Below are 25040 nucleotides of genomic sequence, written 5' to 3' on the forward strand. Positions count from 1 at the left end.
TAATTATTACAGAAATAAAGATGCTAGGGGTCGTCATTTTCTTGACAACTTGTGATTGTGAAAGACAAGAAATGATTTTTGGTTTTCAAGACAAGACAAGAAATTACTTCTCAAGATCAAGATTTCTTGACAAGAAATCAAGAAAATCTTGAAATTTCTTGAAAATATAAAATAAAAAAGAAATACTCATTAATTGATCTATTAATTGATGGATAAAAAAATTATTTAGCAAAAAATATTTGTACGAAGCGGCACTTTATACTTTGTCGGATGTCCAATGTCCAAAGTTGACATAAGTACGTCCAAAGTTGGCATACTGTGGGCCAAATAAATTGGAACCTTTTTTAATGCCTAATAATTTTTTTATGTTTTTTTTTATAATTTTTTGACTATGTTATGGCCTACGATATTAGAATAAAAAAAACTTTGCAAAGCGGGTCTACTTCAGTGGCATACAGACTTTTTGATTTAACAAAACTTTTAAAATAAAAGAATTACACATTTTAATGTACGCCACCGAAGTAGAGTAGCTTTTGTCATTGTTGTTTTGATTGTTTTTATCTGTAGTAGTATTATCACCGTCACTACTGTCAAAGTCACTAATTAAACTTCTACGTCCAGCTGTCTGAGGTGGTAGGTATTCTGAACCAGATCCAATTACGAATGGCTCAGATTTGCTGCTCAACGAACCATCACAATTCACTCATTTTAATGTTACATAATAATAATAATAATTAACAAAATTATGTAAATCTGATGATTTTGGTTACTGTAGTATAATGAGCCCAAAGTTTTTGAATTTTTTGAAAATTGGATGCCTGACCCTCGATTTTACGCACAAAGCATAAACATCACATTAACCAATCTCACCGCGACTTTTAAACAATGGGTTCCCCTTTAATAAACGAATTTTAAACGGGGGTTCCCCTTTTGTCAAGATATCAAGAAATTTCAAGATTTCTTGAATCAAGACAAGAAATCAACTCTCAAGAAATGGTCAAGACAAGATTTTTTTTAATTCTTGAAAATAAGTCAAGATAAGACAAGAAATTGCTTGTCAAGACAAGATTTCTTGTCTTGCCGATCCCTAGATGCCTAATATTGTGATACTAACAATAACAATTTATAACAAAATGGTTGAATAGGTGCTTAAAAAAACTAAATAAAATAAAATGACTTGGTTTTATATGAAATCTCACAATTTTTTATAGTGGAAGAATTGTGTCGTCAGACTTGGCATTTTTTTACATTCTGTGTTTTTGATGGCATAGACTTCCCGAAACGTTAAGCATTTTTCTGTCCGTTAGACAAATTTGTTTATTAGGAAATCACAGCTGACTCGGGTTCAGAACCGGGAAATCCCAAAACCGAAAATACCGGGAATTCCCGGTTCTTTTGAGACATCAAAGAGCCAGGACTCGAAATTATTAATTCCCGGTTCTTTCGGTACTTTCGGGACTCGAAGTGTCTTCTTTACTTGAGAAAGTCCTTTATATAAAGAAAATATTTTCTAGCAGTCGAAATCAAACTGTTCTAAATAATTAGTGATAGTATCTCTTACTGTTTTTACATATGAAGTTATTTTGAAGTTTCTATAATGTTTATTAGCAATTATTGAAGTTTAAATATGGTATTTTCTTATTTAGTATAATATTGCTGAATGTATTACATAGTTATATTTTTTTGTGTTATGTTTCTATAGGCATTTGCATCTTTAATTGAAAATGTTAAGTTTTTTTTTTCTAATTTAGTTAAGTTGGTTTCGAGGCTGGTTGATGTTGTTTGATGTAATGTTTAAGGTGCCTATGTATTTTCTTTTTTTTTTGGCTTGTGTTCATTATTTGTGTTCATGTTTACTTTCTCATGACTTAACAATTTGATATTATTTTCATTTGAAACTCTATTTTTTATCGGTTTTACTTTTGAGTTTTGATTTGCTTGCTAATTGACGAACTCCACAAACGTTGAACGAAAATAATTTAGTACGGTTCTGGAAGTTCTAATTAATACTACCAATTAGAGTTCAGCTCTTTTTGGTCATCACAGAACCGGGCCTCGGTAATAATAATTAAAAAAATATTTTTTGTTACGTGAGAAAGTCACGTAAAAATATCTATTTTATTTTGTAGATTTGCTTACAGTACAAGTGGCGAAATTATACCGCCACAGAGGTATAGACATTTTTTATAATGTAAATAATCAACCGTAACAGCGAAGAATAACAGAAATAAATTTGTGCGGTTCCCGTACTTTTTTTACCTACCGCCCAAACAAAGCCGCGCATTGTACAATGTGCCTACAATGATTTTTTCAATTTTCTGTTTCAAATGGCAGGAGAAACGTGATAAAATGTAGTTTGTCGGTGAACTTTGAGAGTCGGCGGCTAGCAATAATGGCCCCTGTAACTCTATACACGCTATGTTAGCATGCAACAGTTGGGCTTTTGGAACCACCCTTTTAACGCTTTGCTTTCCCCTCGAATCAGGTGTGCTAAATACATAGGGTGAAGTATTTCTCTTTATGGGGGGTGAGTTATGTACCTATACAGTGTTATATCGAAATTAAATGTCCATTATTGTTAAATTTGGATATTACAACAGATATAAAGGCTTTGAAATTCACAAACCAGTAATGTGAGGGCTATTAAAATACTCAGTATTGTAGTAGTGATTGACAGTTAAGAGCGTTGAGAGAGGTATATAACGCAGAAAGTTGCGTTACAGCTGTAGTGTGGTTCAGTTGTTGTCTAACCAAGAGATAAAGAACAAGTATTTTGACGTAACCTCCGTACGCACTGAACAACACATCCCCTTTGAGCAAAATGCATGTACCGACAAGCCGGCGAAAATGTTTGGCGCGCTCGGTTCGATGAAATTTTGCTCGCGAACACGTAGGTATTCACATGCCGAATTCGGCTCGGCGCGCTCGGCTCGTTTGGTTCGTTCGGAGCAAAATGCTCTAGTGAGTACGCACCTTTAATTTTATATTTTTTTTAATTTAAAAAGTGAAAACGTATACTTTTATTCCACTGATTTATTGATAAAAGTAATATTGATAAATAAATAAAATATTAATGGGAATTATGACATTAGAGGAAGTAGCCTTTTAAAACTTAAAATATCCTTAGTAATAATAGTTTTTTTTATACAAGACGATAAAATGGTATTTTATCGTCGACCGAAAAGATTAACACACGAGCGATAAAATCGCGAGTGAATTAATTTCAGGAAACGATAATGCAATTTTATCGTCGCGTATAAAACAATATTTTATTCCATAGCGAGTTACATTTTAAAAAACATTCAGAAATTATTATTTCAAGGAATTTATTACGAGTGGAAAAAATACTGTGCTGGGGTGGCGTTGCTTTCTATGTAATTTGACAAATAAATAAAGCTGTTTCTTTAGTTGTCAGTTTTGAGCATGTTTTGAGTCAATATTTTTTAATTCTCTTTCGTGTAGGTTGCTGATTGAATTGGAGCCAGAAATGGCTCAAAACGAAATAAGTAAATTACCAACAGATTTTCAGGCTGAGGCGGCAAACGCCATATCCAAACTACTTCCATTTAAATCCCGAATAACTTATGGAAAGGAATACAAAAATTTTCAAAAATGGAAGTAATTAAAAAACGAGTGCGAGAAGAAATATAGTTTTTAGCCTATCCTCGCTGTTAAAGTATCATTTAATCTACCCTTGCGGTTAAAGTACTATTTTATCTACTATTTTTGATAGATATAAGATATAAAGTTAGCAATTTTAACAGTTGCTATGGAAAAAAAAACGATTAGAAGATAGACACACTTTTTATACCATATCTGATATCAATTAAACTTTTAGTTCGGTGCGTATAATCGAGGGCGCAACTTTTAAATTCATTGTTGCCAACCATGGACATTTTCGGCGCCGGGCTGACTAACTGGAATTTAAATTTCGCGCTGGGGATTCAGGTGGTATAGCCTGTGAAACGAATAACTTTGAATTTGACAGTTCCCGCGGACTTTTCTAGTGTTAATTTTATTGGGTTAGCAACTTGCGGCTATGCTGACGCAATGCCGTTTCTAATAGAACTGCCTCGGAGCGAGATTTACGATGTCACGATTGCTAATTAAATACTACGGATTAATAAATATGTTGTAGAATACATGGAAAACATAATTAAGTATTCCTCGTATTTTTGGTTTGTACTGTAATAATTATGTTTTCCATGTATTCTACAACATATTTATTAATCCGTAGTATCTAACTAGCGTGACGTCATGAATCTCGCTCTGAGGCTGTTCTACAGGGTTGTTCACCACATACGACACGGAATATTGTAGCTAAACGATTAGATTTTTATAAATTGTAAGTTTTGGGTTCGTTGAAGGACTATTAGAGCTACAATTTAAAAATAGTTTTACAAGATACAGAGTGTACCAAATAAGTAAAAAATATTATAGTTGTATTTTTTTAAATGGAACACCCTGTATATTATTCTATTTTTGGATTCTACGATTGAAATAAAGGTAAATTTGATTAAGGTTTATCACACTTAAACCTTACCGTTTTTTAAATATTTTCAATTTTATGAAATTGCAGTAAAAATTTTAAGGCTTCATTTCTCCAAGGGTATAAAAGTTTTTAATACTAAATATTTACTGACGATTATTTATTGATCAGATATTGTGTTGCAATAATAAAAATTTTACTACCTTATACAGAGTGTCCAAAAATGTATATTAAATAATTACTAGCTTTAAACGGCAATAACTTGTTTAATTTAAATAGAACACCCTATATATTTTAGGTGAATCAGATGCACAATATAATTGTCTATCAAATTGTATTATACCATTTTTACCCATCTCTTCAAGTTTTCGTAGAAAATGCATTTTCTTATAATTTAGACCTCATTTATCACTATACCCATGGAATATTGACATTTCAGATTTTTTTAAAGCAACATATATGTACAAAATGTATTGCAAGCCCATTGGTATACAAAAAAACTATTTAAATCTTTGTGAAAGAGTATACCAATTAAATATACATATCCATTATTTCCGACCAAAAATTAGTTTTAGTTTAATTAATAAAGTATACTAAATAAATGTGTGTGTGAACTTGGCTCAGAATCAATATAATAATAAGTTATGAAGATGAAGGTTTCTGTTTTTATAAATAAGCATTCGTCAAAAAATGAAATAAAATGTATAAAGTGTTACTTTTTACCACACCGTCTAATACATACACAAAATTCAGTTTTTAATTATTTGGAGCAAATATTATTAATCAACGTAAACAGTCAATTAATGTAGTTTGAATGCTGGGATCATATTAATTGGTCCTTGTTAACAAAAAATATTTAAACAGTTTTTTTTTTATTTTTTAATGAAATAAGCGAACTATATCGACAATATTAGTATCTGTACTCTTTGAAAATTTGTTACATCTTTAAAAATAATCTAAAATATTTCATGGGTATAGTGATAAATGAGGTCTAAATTATAAGAAAATGCATTTTCTACAAAAACTTGAAGAGATAGGTAAAAAATGGTATAATACAATTTGATAGACAATTACATTGTGCATATGATTTATGTAAAATATATAGGGTGTTCCATTTACATTAAACAAGTTATTGCCGTTTAAAGCTAGTAATTATTTAATATAAATTTTTGAACACTCTGTATAAGGTAGTAAATTTTTTATTATAGCAACACAATATCTGATCAATAAATAATCTTCAGTAAATATTTAGTATTAAAAACTTTGATACCCTTGGAGAAATAAAGCCTTAAAATTTTTAGTGCAATTTCATAAAATTGAAAATATTTCAAAAACAGTAAGGTTTAAGTGTGATAAACCTTAGTCAAATTTACCTTTATTTCAATCGTAGAATCCAAAAATAGAATAATATGCAGGGTGTTTCATTTAAAAAAATACAACTATAATATTTTTTACTTATTTGGTACACTCTGTATCTTGTAAAACTATTTTTAAATTGTAGCTCTAATAGTCCTTCAACGAACCCAAAACTTACAATTTATAAAAATCTAATCGTTTAGCTACCATACTCCGTGTCGTATGTGGTGAACAACCCTGTATTAGAGACGGCATTGGTCTGATATTTAGAAATGTCAAAAGCTGATGACATTTTACTTTTGAGAATTATGACATTTCGTGTTGATTTTTGCAAGAAGAGGAAGAAATGTCACTTGTTTTATTATTTTCCTTTTCTATTTCACGAAAGTAAAAAGAGTTACCTATCTGATTCGTTCAGGCACAGAGGGATTCTATATTTGCCATGTTGATAAAAAATAACGGTCAAAATTCAAAGTTTTTCATTTTATAGACTATACCTAGCTCTGCTATAAAGAATGTCAAATTGTAGCATTTATTTATTTATTTACTGACATTGTCGTTCATTTTGACACTTTAGTTTTGTATAACGAGTTTTTGGTTTAAATAAAGTTGTGTGATATTTTAACCTTAGAAATGTTTACTAGCAGACCTTGCAGTCAGTCGAACATTGTCCCCTTTAGAACATCTTTAGTGCGAAGTGGACAATATAGCTTAATAGCCATAAAAACTCATCGCAACTTTATTAGAATGTTTTTAACTTTAACGGCCCTTTATGTCTTTTAAGTGCTGTTACGAAGATGAGTTTTGTTGATATAAATAATAACTGTTTATTATATTGTTTATTTATTTTGATTAAAAGAAAATATAAGAAGAAAATAGAATATATTGTAGGGACCAGTGAGATCTAATATAATATTGTAAAATCCTAAAATTAACAAATTGGTACTTATCAAGTTATTCCCCTGGACCCTGCAAATTGTATTCTAAACATCTAAATTGTGAAAGTATTAAAGTATGTATCTATTATTCGACATTAAAGTGGATCAGGTTATTGTAATAAAACAATAATATATAGCAGTATAGCGAATTGCAGTACATACGTCATACATAATACAACATAACGGTGTATAAGAAATACGTATAATCTAGTGCCCTAGTCTAATAATAATACGAGAAAAAAATATGTCTGTAGCCCAGTATGAGGTCAAGCGTTCAATGTGTTCACCATTTTAATTTGTATTTAAAACCACAGATTAGGCCAATACTTAGCTAGTAATCTCTATACAGGGTGTCCCAGAAATAAGTGCAAGTATTTTAAGGGGTGGTAGATCTAGTCAAAAGAAATATTTTTTCTCTTTACCGTTTTTCAAGTAAGTCCAAAATAACCGAGTTATTTTACTTTGAAAATTTAAACAAAAAATGCTTTTTTGCTTAAATTTTGAGAACCACTGGAACTTTCCTGGATTTTCTTTCATGTGCATTTAATCTACTACCTATGTTGCCATATTATCAAGAAATTATGTTTTTTTAACACTGTATAATATGGTCCAAGGCTTATTATACTAGTTATTACAGGTTTCAGTCAGCTGCCCAATAGAAATGCAGACAGCGTTTTGAGGTATACTTATAAAGTCTAGCTATTTATCCACTGTATAGCAAAAATAAAATGTTATTATTTTAGAATACCAGTGAGTCCAAACGGAAACCAGTTTCCCGGTGACTTTTTTCAGACAGAATAAGATATAATTCAATAAAAAAATTCAAAAGAAAATATAAATACACCAAAGAAGGCTTAAAAAGTGGCTACTAAGCACGTCTTGCAAATCATCATTTTTCTTTATTATAATCATGGTACAAAGCAAAACTTTTTTTATATGAGAATTACATAAGGTTAAGGAAAAAGTCGTAATAGTTCAAGTTCAAAAACTTTCGTATTTAGTTTACCTAAAATGGTCATACCAGCTTTATTTAATTGTGGTAGGCTTAAAGCAGAATTTTAATTGATTTCCATAATTGTACTTCTCCGTTCTTTAACGCCACTACAAAATAAGCTGTTGAATTTAAGTATTTGGACAATCACTTTGATTTATTTATCATATAATTTTTTTTCTTGGATTCTAAAATTATCTACTATGTTAAAACGCTAAAAATTGGGCATCCTATACATACTTTCAGTGTTGTCACATCAGAGTTGCCAGAATTGAAGGATTTCCTTCAATTTTTATCCAAACGGAAAACAATATGAAGGTTACTGGCAGTTTTGCACAATAAAAATTGTTAAAATATAGAGTAGGCGTATTTATTGTGTTTTCCACGCGTCTATTTTTTCCCTTTGTTTAATTAAGGATGCCTCAGTTTAAAGCAATGTTGCTGTCAAGAAGTCCCCAATTCGAAAGATTTTAACACTTAACAAAAAATTAACAGATACATTTTTATTTTTCAACGCATCTTGAAAATACTTGTCAAATCCTTTGTTCTTTTTCTGCCATTTTATATAACCTTGTTTTCGCATCCCGTGACTACTGACGTAGTATACAGCTACGTCAGTAGTCACGATACTAGTCTATAACTAGGCAAAGTACAGTCGTGGCACTCGCCATAGTTTCACAGAGATGTAGTTAGGAAAATATGAATTCACAATAAAATAAAATAAATTGATCATCGAGTTAAAATTAATTTGAAAACAGAATATTTTCACATTTCGTGTAAGTAACAATTCTTCTGTATCTGAATATCTTCTGATGGGAAGAAATGCGAAAGAAATATAGAATGACATATTTTATATTATTATCTATTTCAAAGATTTTATACAACTTTTTTTATTTAAAACAAGTTTAATTTTAACATTAATGTGTTTGTTTTGTAGTAATATATTGGTTAGGTGATTTTCATAGGATAACTAATACATTGAACAACACATTGTACTAAATAATAAAATAACATATTTAAACTTCAATAATTGCTAATAAACATTACAGAAATTTCAAAAGTGACAAGATGCAAAAACAATGATAAATAGCATCACTACTTTCTCACGTAATAAAAGATAATTTTTTTAGTTATTGTTACCGAGTCCCGAAGGTATCAGAAGAACCGGAAATTAATAATTTCGAGTCCCGGTTCTTTGATATCTCAAAAGAACCAGGATTATCAAGAAATTACGGTGTTTAACTAAAAACTAAAAAAAATCCAGATTTCTTTTCAAAAAAAAAATTGCCAAGAAAAATCCTCATATTTCTAGGGCCAAAATATACTACCCCTAAAATATTTGCACTTATTTAAGACTCACCCTGTATAGGGTGATTTACAGTTATGGTACGTTATAGCGTTTCCGGAACCGGAGTTGTGCTTCGAAACCGGTAATTTCGGTACCATGCCTCTAAGGAACCGGGATTTCCAGTTTTTTTTCAGTACTTTCGGTACTAGCAAATTTTTGTTCAATGATAGTGCAGTTCGTTAAACAGCAAGCAAGGGATGGTTGTCAAAAGTAGAATCGATAAAAAATTGAGATTTAAATGAAAATAATATCAAATTATTAAGTAGTAATCAGTAATGAGAAAATTAACCTGAACACAAACATGATCACAAATGACTCTCAAAAAAAAACTCAAAGAACAATTTTTTTGACTTATTACTACAACCAATAGCAGCACACAGTAAGGCACTAATTTTTTTTGTCAATCCGTCTCTGTGCTGGGACGCAACGCTCGAACCTCGCAGATCGACGGACGGAACTCAACTGAAACGCTCTGCAATCTGCCGATATTCGACAGATTTGAAAAACTGGCAAAAAATATTTGGGAGAGTGCCACTACTCTTTTCCTTTTACAATGATTATACTGCTGTCGAGTATCTATCACAGAATCACGGCATTTTTAATCGTGTTTTTGTGAAATTTGGTTGTTTTTCTATTTGGTGGATCTGGAATTTTTTGTGAAGTTAAGGAATATTAAGGTTTTTTAAGGTTCCGTTGAAGAAATTCGCTCGAAAATTTTTAGCAACACTGTCACATCATTCATGTCGACGATACGGTTCATGCCTGATGATAATAGACGTCTTAACCTCATATCTTTCGAGAAATTCTTGGCAGCGACTCCAAAGAATGAACAGTACAAAAGAAGCAAATCGACATCAAAAATACCAAGGAACATAAACCTAAAGTGCAATGTTATAAATATAAGCTGCTCATTATCATAATTTATTTATTTCCTGTAAGCAGAATATAATGTAGTACTAAAAATTTAAATTAGGATGGAAAAGTACAAGACAAGTAGTACACAGTTCTTTATTTACGACTTAAATCCTTGGAGGTTTTGCTTTGTTTACATTTCTAAGTTTTATCTTGCTTATTTTTTTCGTAAAAATCTGAGCTTTGTTGTTGTGGTACTGCTTGTTCTGACGATATTCGGTATAATATAGTTTGAATATATGTTCCATCCTAACCATACTAACAACTGAGTTTTTAATTTTTATTGAAAGTTTTTAGTTTTAACCTATGGTTTTAACGGTAATTGGGAAGATACACAACCTAAGGGGGAGCGCCCACCAAAGTGACGTAGCATATGACGTTGAACATACATGGCAATGATATGGCAATAGCGTTGCATGATTTTTCAGGAAGCACACATGGCACACATATAAGTGATGTGGCAGTGGCGTAAACATGTCCTCAGAGGATGAAGATTTATTAGCAGTTGTAAAATTAATTAATGTGAAAAAAAATTATCCAAAGCGTCGCTATTGGATACACCCCTTTTACAAAAAGAGGCAAAGGAACAGTGAATTTAGTGTTTTTAAGGAAGTGAATATCTATCCTGAAAGAGTTCATGCATTTTATAGAAAGAAAAAAGAAACCTTTGATGTGCTAGTTAGAAAAGCCACGATCAGTGGTACAAAACGTATATTGAAGTCCAAATCGTCCTTCTTTTTTATCAAATCGAGTAACGTGTTAATAGCACGGGGCGAAAAGTAGAACCAGTTCTATTTTTGAAACAGTGGCATGGCATGCTACAACGACAAATGATACGTTTCTGACAGCGCTACTTCAGTGTGCGCTGACACACTTTTTGTCATTTGGGGAGAGCGCCCACCAAAGTGACGTAAAATATGACGTTGCACATACATGGCAATAGAGTTGCATGATTTTTCAGAAAGCAGCGCACATATAAGTGACGTAGCAGTGGTGTAAACATGTCCTCAGAGGATGAAGATTTGTTAGCAGTTGTAAACCTAATCAATATGAACCAAAATTATCCAAAGCGTCGCTGTTGGAAACACCCCTTTTAGAAAAAGAGACAAAGGAATAGTGGATTTAGTATTTTTAAGGAATTGAATATGTATCCAGAAAGATTTCAAGCATTTTATAAAATGAAAAAAGGAACCTTTGATGTGCTAGTTAGAAAAGCCTCAATCAATGATACAAAACGTATATTGAAATCCAAATCGGTCTTCATTTTTACTAAATTCTAGTAACGCCTTAATAGCACGTGGCGAAAAGTAGAACCAGATCTATTTTTGAAGCAGAGGCATGGCATGCTACAACGACAAATGGCACGTTTCTGACAGCGCTACTTTAGTGTGCGCTGACACACTTATTGTCGTTTGTTCAATTTGATGTAACTTGCTAGATGCATGTTACTTGCCAGAATACGTGCCACGTCAGATGCTACGTCACTTTGGTGGGCGCTCTCACTTGTTCAATTCCACGTAACGTGCCAGATGCATGTTTCTTGCCAGATTACGTGCTACGTCGCTTTGGTGGGCGCTCTCACTAATGGGCGAATCTGTGACAAGGCTGATTTGATTTTTCGTTAGTCGTCAAGTGCTGTACGGTGGAGACACCAATCATTCTGCGACCAACGCATTAAAACACTTATTTTCTCTAATTTGACCAGCAAAGGCATATCGAAAACGGTGTGGAACTGAAAGCGACAGTGTTGCCATATTAAAATGTGTAATATCTGTAATAGGTTTGACGAAAATATTTTTGAATAAAAAATCTGCGTTTATGTATTCAAAATTTATTCGTTTCAAACATAGAATAAACAACAAAAATAAGAATTCTTTTATAAGTACTAAATATGTCGTATGATGGAAAAAAGGGCGTTTAGTTGGCTTGGAAATCACGAATTATTGACATTTACCATAATATCTTACATACGAAATACCAGCGATCTTCATTTTCAAGCCAAAAATAACATAAACCTCATACCTAAACCTTACCTAAACTAAATTCTGTTATTAGTATCTAACAAGTTTCACTAAGATCATATTGCATTACATAAATACCTAATTTAAAATGCATTTACTGTGAAATAAACTAACCGCTATCGCCTGAAAAATTCAAATAATATACCTGTATTGTTGTGCTTACTTGTATAACTACCAAGATATTAATTATTTTATTACCTCAATTTACTTATAATTCGTTATAAATAGAATGATACCCAAATTTTATTTTTATTTAATGGGATATTTAAAAATAGTCGGTACCTTTAACTTTATGTGTTTACCATTGTTTGGACTGGATTTTAAAACTATTTTTATAGCTTTGTGAAGAAAACGGGAACAATATATACAATTGTTGTTACTGAAATGTCGAAATATCAGGAAATATATAACTACAGACACTGTAGTTACACTACAGTAGTCAATAGTTATACATATAACAGAAATAATATTACCTCGAATATTACACAAATATTGTGTGTTTAGTGTTTGGTTTGGTTTGCAATGAATTTAAAAATGGCAACAATGAATTTAAAAATCACATCCTTGATTACGTAACTAAAAGTTTAATTGGTATCGAATATATATTGGTATTTCAATTTTTTTTATCTTATAATAAACGACGTTAATAAAATATCTAAATAAAAGACAAAATATAAACAATGAGATGATATAAGGGCAAACAAAACAACTTATGAATCTTTGAGCATGAGATAAATGCACTGAATACAAAAAATCGCCAAACGACCCAAAACACTCCAAGAAAAACGAAAATATCTTTTCACTTTATTAGCATGTCTATTGCCAGACTAGCCAATTAACCTAAAAATTCTCTAGTCGAAACAGAAGTATGTTAAAATGTTTGTTATGTTCTTTATAACAATTAGACATAGTTGGTAATAAACACATCGCACGACGACTCACTAATGTTATTTAAATTAGTTGTAATGACACCCAGTCACGAATAACGACAGAGAAAGAATGTAGTATGAACATAGAAGAAAGAAATATAATTGTTAATTTATATTTTACCACCATTTTATTACCCTTTAAGAAGTCAAAACTCTATATTATAATTGGTGCATTAAGTCATATAGTTTGGAAAATTTAGTAACAACCTTTTTAAAGGAGAATGCCCACTGGAGAAACAGGCAGGGACACAGGCACAACAAGGCCTTTATCGAAAGACCTAGTTCTAAAACCGCAAAAAGAATTGCTAATGCTTAGCAGGAATAAAGTGTGGATTACAACAGGCCTCTTGACAGGACACATTGCTGTCAAGTGTTACCTGAACAAGCTCAACCTGTATCAGGGAAGTCTTTGCTGCAGACTCTGCGATAAAGATCCTGAAACAGCGGAGCACATAATATGTCACTGCGAGACTCTGGATCGCAAGCGACACATTTTATTTGGGAAAACTAGGCTAGAACCGGAGGAACTATGCTTCCATCCTATCAAGGGCCTGCATAGGTTAGTGCAGGACACAGGGATAGGAGAATGGGTGCAGATATAGAAAGGGGACAAACATAATAGACCTCACAGGTCGCAGGGTTTCCATGTGGCCCTCTGATGTCTAGAGTCTAGATTACTTTCGCCAGAAGTATCCTTTTCACGATGTCTAATAACTGGAACTGCACCCAACAACTTCTTCACGGCCTGGCTGTAGTATAAAAGCTCAGTAGTTTTAGGAATTAGATTAGTTTACATTTGACAACGGTCAGGGATCCTTATCACAATAAAGTTCCGCGCGCACTGAATAGGTATCAGCGAGAGCGAGTGGCACGTAATTTTCAGTTTACGTTGAAATAAATGTAAGACAATTGAAATCCGAAATTCTTTTAGTTAGTTTCAAAATAAAACAATATTTCATTAAAATTACTATTGTACGAGTAAAACACCTTGGGCTCTTTATATCTTTTTCTTCCCATCTATTGTTTGCCATCGAGGACGATGGTACAATTATTAATAGATCTCGAAACTGATGAATTTTCCATATAGCTCATTCAAAACTGCATAGGCGTTCGACTACGTTGATTTTGCCCGTTGCCAATTCCAACCTAACTGTCTCTAGACCGAGTGGCTTAACTGTTTGTAATTGTTAAGCGGTTAATAATGGACTAATTGGTATGCGAAATGAGGTGCGCAACGGAAGGACCCAATTCGAAATATGCGATTGAAACGGTTATATAGACGGTAAGCTTATCGGACAACCTTTTAAAATGGAGACTAGAATGTAATAATAATTTTAAATTTCCCTAACAGTTTGGTCAGCCACTCGCTAAAAGAACAATACATCGATATCTGCATAATAAAATTGCATATATGTATTGTCGGATTTTAGCCTATGACATATTATATCAAGCAGTAACAAAATTAAACATTCTATTCAGACAAAACACTTTTTGTATTTAAAGTTTTATAGATGTTTATCTATTAACGATCATTTGTTTCTGTAGCAATAATTCATATTAACAATATTAACATAGCTCAGAGCATTGAAAAATCATACACGTCAGTTATTTATTTACAAGTTAAGGCGTGTGTGATCACAACAGGTCTATACGGGGGTATCGAAAAAGTAGGTACCTCTGTTACTTTTTATTAGTGGGTGTGTCTCAGTGAACGTTAGTACGAAATTATATTTTGTTGTAGATTACTCATTATGTTCAGTAGGTTTTTACAAAAAAATCTCACGAGTTGTGATAACAGAAAATTATTTCGACAGACGATACACAATTACTTCCCTGTGAATTAAAATGACAGACACAACTGACACTGTCAGGGTCCTCTCTTTGGACAAACTATACCTAGTTCCGATATTGAAAAGAAGTAATGGAACATGAAACTTAAAAAAAATAAGAAGAGGTAGATACATACTGATAACGAAATAATTTTTTTTTATAAATGTCTATTCAGGTGTTCTGCATGATTAATTCAGAGATTAAATTAATAATCAAAAATTTCATACACTGTTGTAGGTAACATGTCAAAACAAACAAGGTCCGCAGATGTAGTATTTCATTTGAAAGTCAAGGTAAAATTAACAATAATGTAGTAAATTCCATTCAAATTATATTCTAAGTTACTACCTATAGCGAAACCTATAGTCAAAACAATTCAATGATCAATGAGCACTCATGCCCGAAGGACACTGCATTTTTTTAAATATTTTTGGTTTTCAAATTAGGTATCAAGAAAAATAATAAATAAAAAAAATCTACGATAAAAACCTTAGCTTGAGCACCTTAGTATAGAGAGTTAGCAACATGTTAAATTGTTAATGATAGCTATCTGAAGACTCTATCAAGTCTAATCAAATAATTGCCACTTATCTACCAAGAGTCAGAAAGCTCTAAAACCATTCGCGTACTTGACAAGGATTAGCAAAAATTAATACATAATAATAATAAGTACATCCCCAAAAAGTATAGCTCAAAAATAATTAAATGAATATTTTCTTATCACATAGTGAGATAACTAGGTAACTACATAAAATATAAAAAATATTAAATAAGAATTATTTACTGTATCTATCATCTCATTCTTCTAGCTCCACCTAGGTACTTCCTTTAATTATTAAAGACGTCTGCATAAACAGCTGTAAAAAGCTAAACAATAAAAATAAGGCCTTATACAGGGTGCTACAAATTCAAGGTACGAGCATTGGTATCTCGGAAACCGTAATAGATACGAAGTTGGTTAAATTGGGGCAAAGTTGCTCCTTGGCATGTTCACCAAGATGCCATCAAAAAAGTTTTAAAAATTTTTTGAAAAAAAAAACGGATTTTTTTGAAAATCAATTTTATTTTTTCCTGTCGTTACTTTTTAGAAAATAAAAAAACTAATTGCACATTCTCATAGCCACTTTATTAGAGCTATCTGGTCGTATTTTTAAATTTTCAAATTAGCTTATAATTTGTGAGATACAGAGGCCAACTTAATTTTATTAAATACGGACCTGCATTTTTTATTTCAAGTTTTGAAAGATTTCGGTCTCCTGAGTACAATGATATGGCACACTTGATACTTTTTTTTGTTTTGGATACCTTAACAATAAAAAAACTATTTAATTGTTATTTAAAATAATTTCAAGTCCGACTCTGGTTTTTTAATTTATTTAATCTGATTATATTCAGCACAACAATATTGATCAGCGCTAATTAACATTGAATAAGGAAAATCACGTCAATTGAAAGATTCAAATAATTAATATCCACGTCAGCAATTTAAAGATATCTAATATTTTTAACTTTTTTTATTGTGAATTTGAAATCCCAGTGTAGGATCTAATAATATGCATAATATTAATCGTAGTTATTATAAATAAATCAACTTCTACAAACTAGTTTCTAATGCTCTGCATGTTCTAAAGGGTTACCACCCTCCATGATGCACAAATTTATTTTTCGTTCAATCTTATTTATAGCTCTTTCAACAGATCTTCTTATAGTTCCGAATGCATTTTGTACTCTTTAATTGTTTTTTATTACTCGTTAATTGTTTTTGTACTCTTAATGTTGAAATGTATTGATTTCAAATGTCCAAAACAATTTTTATTGATCTTCTTTATTCAATATTAATTAGCGCTAATCAATATTGTTGTTTGTTGTGCTGAATATAATCAGATTAAATAAATTAAAAAACCAGAGTTGGATTTGAAATTATTTTAAATAGCAATTAAAATGTTTTTTTATTATTGGTTTACCCAAAACAAAAAAAAAGTATCAAATGTGGCATATGATTGTACTCAGGAGACCGAGTTCTTTCAAAATCTGAAATAAAAAATGCAGGTCCGTATTTAAAAAAATTAATTCGGCCTCTGTATCTCACAAATTATAAGCTAATTTGAAAATCTAAAAATACCATCAGATAGCTCCAATAAATTGGCTATGAGAACGGGCAATTAGTTTTTTGATTTGCTAAAAAATAACGGCAGGAAAAAATTAAATTGATTTTCAAAAAAAATCCGTTTTTTTCCAAAAAACTCAGCAATCTTTGAAATTTCCAAAACTTTTTTGATGGCATCTTGGTGAACATCCTAATGCGCAACTTTGCCCCAATTTAACCATGTTCGTATTTATTACGGTTACCGAGATACCAATGCTCGTACCTCGAATTTGTAGCACCCTGTATATATAAACAAAAAGCTTAGACAAAAAACCGACGAGAAATATATACATATGCATACAAAATAAAAGAAACAAGCAATGTGTCAAAAATATCAATAGTAGTAAATGCAATCATTCGCATTTCACATCATTGATATCCATGTCATAATAAAAGATAAATACTTGACAATTATTAAACAACATCGAAGAAATCATAAGAAACTTAAATACATTTCCCATAACTAGGTACATCATTCCTGATTTTGATCGAGTGATAAATATCATCCTTTCTGAAGTTTTTTTAATATAATAATAACCTCTCGAATAACCTTCAATAAGATATAACAAGAAATAAGTACCTACAACTGCATGACATTAAAGTTTGTTTAAAGAAACAGTAGTTATAAAAAATATAAACACAGATAATATAGTTTCTAACGATACGCCACTGAATCAAGTGGCATCATTTGCCATTTTTTCATCGACGTTCTAACAATGGAGCGATGAGAATCGCAAACGTTATAAGATGTTAGTAACTCGATGATATAAACTCAACAAAAACATCCTTTCCATTAAGAACGGACAGGAATAAGAGAAATAAAGATAGTCTGACAAAATGGCGCTTTAAATTTCATAACGGTACCACTCCGGTACATATTTATTTTCCCGGTGGTACCTACACCAGTTAAAGACCAATCCAGTACCCTCACAATTTTTGGGGCCTGGCCCGATTAAAATATACGGTAAAAATTCGCACCTCGTTAACGTGGGCGTACGGTAGGTTAAATAAAAAAATGCGAGCAGCAACACACGCAATACAGCCATACACCGGAACTGAAACCTTGGTACTTACGCCTTCGTTCTGAGAAGACTTTTTCTGGCGAGGCACACAAAACAACGTCACTTTCGGGCCTTTTGCTGGTATTCCTTTTAACAAACACCGCAGATAACTGGGAAAAACATTTATTTCACACTCTCAATTCAGTTTCATGCTGTCCCTGCGCTCCTATCGACGAAAGAATAAAAATTTACGATGTGCAGAACGGGTACGCGCGACGCTGAACTCAAAACGAACTAAACTATAAATTAAAATGGAAAAATAAACTCAAACAAACGAAAGAAACGGGGAAATTGACAAGCGGACGCGACGACAATCGACAACGGCGCACTTTTGAATCGGGCAAAGTCGGCCGCTGAACGGAGCACGATTTTGCCCCTCCTCGGCAGTAAACAAACAGCTGTAACGTTGTCACGTCCTCTAGAAAATCCTCATGTTTCACGATTTTTTTTTAGAACTTAGGATGAGTGGGAGGGGGTTAATCACTGCAACCTGACAGATCTATTGTGTCCCTTTTCTTGAGTTATAACTCATCATACAGTCCCAGGGCTTTGACAACAGCCAGTATATGGGACGGTTTTACAGAGATTAGTTCTCCATCTGCAATACCAGTCGTCACAAAGTTCATGGTACGAATGGTTGTCGTCTCGGCTCACTCATTGATGAGATGTTCTGGTGTTTCCCCATTTTCCCACAGAATCTGCATATCTGCATTCGCCGTTTCTTCTTAGTTTCAATCTACTGAGCTGTTCATTGAGGAGACAGTGTCCTGTTAAAAACCCAGTGACAATCTGAAGATTGTTCTTACTTAAATCCAGGAAGATCTTTGATTTTTCTTGATCGTAAGCCCTCAGGAACTTCTTCGAGTATCTTAGACCATTGCAAGATTCCCATTCCAGGCTGCGGATGGAGTCTTCCAAGTTCTTGACTGCCGCTTTTAGTTGGCTACCACTTAGGAAGCAAAACGGTTCTAGTCCAGTTAGTGGTGTGTTCGCTTCTATTCTAGCTAGATCATTTGCTTTTTCACTGCCTTCTATCCCTTGGTGCGGAGGGACCCAGAGTAGGAGGACTTTGTTTTCTTTGCCTTGACAAAAAAATGTTTCACGAATATGCTATGAGTATTTCATAAATAATTATATTGTCAAGATCAGATTCCATAGCTAATCTATTTTTACTACAATGTACTTAAACAGCCGTTAAAGAATAGTTCCGTCACAATAGATATTGTGACGTCGTTCATGTCGGCGGAAAGTAATGCCTAGCCATAAGCATTTTGCAAGAGCACCTGTGGCTCCGTGGCTGAGGCTATCGCTTCATGAGCGTATGGTCCGGGGTTCAAATCTCACGCCGACCAAAACTTTTTTATATTTTTATGCTTATAGCGTGATCTTATTGCATTGGTTTCACTCTTTTTGGTTGGATTGGTTTAGTTATTTGGCGGGTTGGTTAGCGTGGTTATCTGGAGGGTTTTTAATTCATTGGTTAGTTGGTTATTTGGTGGGGTTGATTGGTTTTTACTAATTTATATTTGTTTTTTAATTTTTTTTATCAGTGTCGAGGTTAGTTGCCTTGGTTAAGTTGGTTATTTGGTGGGGTGGATAGCGTTGGTTAGTCTTTATAAAATTCCTATATTTCATAAAGCCGTCAAGTGCGTCACATCAACGACGTCGTACCTATTAACGGCATTTTAGTAAGCTACCGTTTAACGGCAGTTTAAGTACAGCCTTTTTATTATAATACCGTATGAAAAAAAGGCGTCCAGTTGGCTGGGAAATGACGATCTCATGGGAAATGACTTTTCTCATATAAAATGACAGTTCATTTCATAGCCATCGCTGCGCTGGCGTCATTTTTTTATATGTAATACTGTACGTCAAGACTTTTTAGAGTACTAATTTGTTGCTTTTTAGGTCTTTATATACCCTATCATTATACAGGGTGGCTTGAATTGTAATCGCGAAACTTTAAAAACACCTTGACATTATTAATGACAAGTTTAACTAAAGATTTTTAATTTTTCTAAAAATTTGTCAAATCATGGAAAGTAAAGTACCAGTACTGGACACCTCGCAGCAACATTCCGGAAAAGAATTTTAAGTAAAGAACAAAAACCCGAGACCTCTACGAGAAGATACGAAAAAAAATCAAAAGTCTACTGGAAATGAAGTTTGTCCATCAATTACCTATGTCAATTGTTTAAGATACGGCATTAAAATTAAAATGTAGTCAAAAAAGTTATTAAAAAAATAATATTTATGTGTTTGTTGTGTCATTGTTTACTGTATATAAACCTATTTTTAATCCAAACCCAAACATAATGTCTAGATCAAAATCACAACGTGTAAAATTCTAAACTAAAGCATTTTAAAGACATAACTATTATCTGTGCTATTATGTAGGTATATAAAAAAGATAATATATGTGCTAGACAGGAATGTATACTTTTCAACAGTTACATATTATATACCAAAAGGAAGTAAATGAATAATAATAAACGATGCCTAACAATGATGCATTAAAAATAATCAGAGCAAGTTAAGAAAATATACTATCCTATTCCCCTACGCATATTTTCTATACAGGATTAGTTCTGAAATACTGAAATACGGCCATGCAGTTTGGCAACACGGTAGGACCCAAAACCAAACAATGAGCTATGAAGAGATTATTGTCCGACGATGCCAGACTTCACATTTTTTCTATAGTATATTTCTGAACTTGCTCTCATAAAGTATAAAAAGTTTACTATATCGAATAAAATTAAATTATCTAAGAAACAAGAAAAATCTTAACTAATTTACCTTTTTAATATGTATATTTTAAATTTTTTGGAGAAATGCAATTTTCACATTAAGCTGTTTTTATCTTGACAGTGTATAAAATACTTGACAGTACATAAAATCGCGCTTAAAACGTATACTTTATGATTATTGTAAGTTCTCTATGGTGTTAAAAAAATTTAAGACTTTGTAATGTAAAACATGACAACATTGTTGCTTAAAGGAACGTTTAAAGACCATCATAGGGGATGCCATAGGGTCTAGGGTCTCCAAAACAGATTTTTTCGTGGTAGTTCTTTGTTACCCAGCAGGTTTATTACCCTCTTATTTTTAGATTGCATTTTAGAGTATACAAAAGAGAAATAGGCACATTCTAAACATTAAATTTCTCCTGTTATAAAGCTTAATTATAATTAGCTATAATAAATCAAATAAAAAGTACTAACACAATATATGGATAATATTAAATTATTCGTACTTTACCAAAAAATGCTTTAGTTTAAATATTTTTTGATTGTAATTATTTTCTAATCATTTTTAGAGAAGTAATGTCTATTGTTTTTAATTTTGTTTTTAATAAGAAGTTTCCTGCAAGCTACTCTCCTGCATATTATTTCCTGCTGAAAAGATGGCGCGTCACTAGTTTATTTAAATTTCTGTTTGGTACACAGCGTAATAAGTTACCGAGAGATGGCAGCAGTTTTTAAATTTTTATATGAATTATAAAAACAAGAGTAATTAATTTTTAATATCTATAAAGTAACTTTGTTAATTTTTATTCCATTAATTTATTTTTTTAAGATTATATATAAGCAAAATCGATGTAATTAATTATTTATACAGAAGCAAATAAACAAATTGATGGATGGCATATTAAATAATAACCTTGGAATTTTATTAAATAGCTACAATAATTAATAGATATTTTAGTTATTGAATATATTTACATAAAATTTTTCCATGTCATATTTTAAAGGATTTTCTTTGAATAGCAATTTATAGTTAATAATTATTATTTTTGTATTTGATTTTTTTCGATAATCTCATGAGATGAATGTATATGTTTTATACGTGATTTTTTTTATAGTGACTCCTTCTGTAATAATAAATATTATTTCCCAACAACCGCAGGAATGTCAAAAATGTCAAAAAGTCTTTTCTCGGAAAATCCAAGAGTACAAATAAGAAATAAGCAGGTGATGTCATTCGACTGGTCGCTTCGTTATACTTAATATTAACACCACAAACCATAATAGATTATTAATATATTATTATTCTGTACCGCAGACTCATCTATGTTTATAAACAAACATTATGTCTTATCTCAAATTATAACAAAAAAATACCAAGTAGTTGAAATTAATTATTATGGTCTGGATTTTTAAAAACACTTTTATGAAATTACTTATTAGAAAAACCATGTTATAAATACAGGCTGACCTAAGAAGTTACTAATATACAGTTCCAAAAAACTACATCAACTATGAGATTTTCACTTTAATCTTTGCAAAATGTCAATTCAATGATAACGTTTATTGAAAAAAAATCAAGTAGTCCAAGAAAATAGGCCTTCAAATATGAAATTTTGGTGAAAAATTCCGTTTTTGATATAAGGTTACTTTGAAAGATCTAAAAACGAATTGTAAAAAAAAATTAAATCGCCCCCAAGGAGGGGTGAAATAAATAAATAAAATTATGTTTTAAAAATTTCGGAAAAACGGTAAGGACTAGAAAAAAAGTGTTCAAATAAAAGTTGTAGAGCGTCCAATTTTACATAAAAATGGTCTCTATACTTTTTTTGCTCTAATCAAAATTAACCGTGATAGGGTGGCTAGAAGCTAGGAGACGGCTTTTATTGAAATCATTTTTTCAAAGTCCTTACCGTTTCTCTGAAATTTGAAAAAAAAGCTTTATTTATATTTTTCACCCCTTCTCGGAGTGAATTTGTAGAATGTAGAATGAATAAGAAGGGGGATTAATCACTGCGACCTTAAAGATCTATTGTGTGCCCCCCTTCCTTTTGTCATCACAAAGTCTATAACTCATCACATTGTAGAGGGGACAGGCTATTTCCCATCCTCCTCTGACAACAGTTCTTCCTCCGAACATACACACCCTTCCACGATTGGAGTTTGACCCTCCGTACCGCCCTTCACAGTCGAGGAGCTTGCCTCCGGCTGAGGAACCCGTGAGGTGGAGGCTGGAGGATCTGTCTCAATTTTCTCCACCTCTTTAACTTGGTCTCTCCTTAGACCTGATACCGGTGTTGTCCCGTATCTATAATAGAGGATATGTCCCTCTTTCTCTATTGCCTCCTTGGATTTGAGGTCAATTCCTATTGTGAGGACCTGACCATGACCCTCCTTCCTTGAGTTGATGACTCGCCAACTCGATGTCCTTACATTAAAGTTCTGACCCTGGATAAGCCTCAGCAGGTAGGCGGTGTCTTTCCCCTTGCTCCTCGGCAGAAAGACCGTTATGGCCGCCTCTTTTAGGGATGTTTTCTCCCTTCACTGCAACCAGTTCCGGCCCTTGCCAATTTTTAAGCTTAGGTGCGATTTCCACCAACAAATTCGCCGATTGTTGAGATACACAATCTATGAGGATCATGCGATCAAGCCCACCCGAAAGTGTATCCCCGCAAAACGCAGCTGACCCAGATTTTGTAGATCGTTGTGTTGCGATCCGATCGCCACTATGTCCAGCAATAATGGCAAAGCTGGTGATACGTCCCTGCTTGCCTCCCGGTGTTAGACGGCTTTCCATCCTGGCATTTTTCTCTCCCTGCCGGAGAAGAGGTGAGAGGTTCTCGCTCCCCCTCTTGTACTTTGATGGAGATGAGTCAGGTTGTTTCTTGGTTTCTTTACTATCCCCTTTTCGGAGGAGTGTTTTCGCTTTTGCTTCCTCTGGAGCAAATCCTTCATGGAGCAGTCGGAGGTATCTCCGTGCTTCTGCTCCGCTAAGACCTACTCTCAGAGGATCGTCTAGCCCACCTGGTTGACCCAGGCCAGATAGACGAAACGCTTGTGTCGCTTATTGGGTCTAGAGCAGGGTTTCTTAAACTTTTTGCAGTCACGGACCACTTTCGCAATTTGTACAATTCTACGGACCCCTATTATAAATAGGTAATAGAGGAAAATAAAAAAGCCTTATTTACATAAAAAGAAAACGTGTATTAGTAGATTTATTACAAGTATACTAGAAAATCAGTTAGAAGGATGCTGCTGTTTAGCCTCAATGAGAACGTTAAATTATGGGATTATCTTCGACAAGGCAAGGCACATATCTTCTGCGACATTCAATCGGTTGCGACTTTTTGTTTTTATTGAGACCAGAACCGAGAACCCCGCCTCGGGCAAAGGTACGTAGTAGCAAATGGTATCAGAACGGACTTAGCTCGCTTGACAAGAAGAGGGTAAGCTTGACTTACGAGATCTTTATCGCTGATATTATCCGTGTCGATTATAAATGGACTCCGCACCCACGTTTCATTTTCAAGCGATTCTAAGTTAAAGTAGCCTTCAAAAGAAGTTTGCAATGTATCCAAATGCTTAGACACTTCTTTCTGTGGCATTTTTGATATCGTGTTGCCGTCACCTTGTGCTATTAACATCGGAAAATTTGCAAAGTTACCAGATTCCACTCTCCTTTTCCAAAGTGGCAGTTTACATATGAAAGATTTCAACCGTTCAGATGCATCCACGATGGTCACCGCAGAGCCCTGACGAGACAAGTTAATCTCATTCAATTGAGTAAATATATCTGCCAAATACGCTAGCCCCCGTACAAAATCTTCGCTCTCAAGATATTCAAACAGTGAATTTCCTTTATCTTTTAGAAAAAGTAACACTTCTGTCCACAACTCAAACAATCGCTTTAAGATCTATCCCCTTGACAGCCAACAAACTTCTGTGTAGTAAAGCAGTACTTCATGTTCTGACCTCATTTCTTGACAAAGTCTTTTAAACAGGCGGTGCCGCGGTGGTTTCAGGCTCTTGCTCTGATACATTTAATTATTTTGACACATGTAGACATAACTTCCTTCAGAAATGTAGGGGTAAAGTCCGTGAAGCCAAGGCAACATTTCAGCAATTCTATAAAATGAATAACATGGTTTGATAAGGGAACAGTTTCAACTTTATTTTTTTGATCCTTACACGCATCGCGTAGTGTTTAGTGATTAAATACCTACTGAATTCGCCGCCCTACACTATTTCTTTTCTTAATAAATATGTTTACAG

General features: G+C 32.9%; 1 protein-coding gene across 1 annotated transcript in view; it reads right to left on the bottom strand.

Annotated features, from left to right (window-relative positions):
* LOC115874683 (signal-induced proliferation-associated 1-like protein 1) overlaps window positions 1-18361 on the bottom strand; it is a 119192-nt gene extending 100831 nt beyond the window's left edge. The window contains exon 1 of the mRNA XM_030889905.1: window positions 18035-18361. The gene's annotated coding sequence lies outside the window, so the exon portion shown is untranslated. The remainder of the gene's footprint in view (window positions 1-18034) is intronic.
* Window positions 18362-25040: the final 6679 nt, after the last annotated feature.

Source organism: Sitophilus oryzae, unplaced genomic scaffold (assembly GCF_002938485.1).
Source record: "Sitophilus oryzae breed Bouriz unplaced genomic scaffold, Soryzae_2.0 scaffold_1297_pilon_pilon, whole genome shotgun sequence".
Lineage (NCBI taxonomy): Eukaryota > Metazoa > Arthropoda > Insecta > Coleoptera > Curculionidae > Sitophilus > Sitophilus oryzae.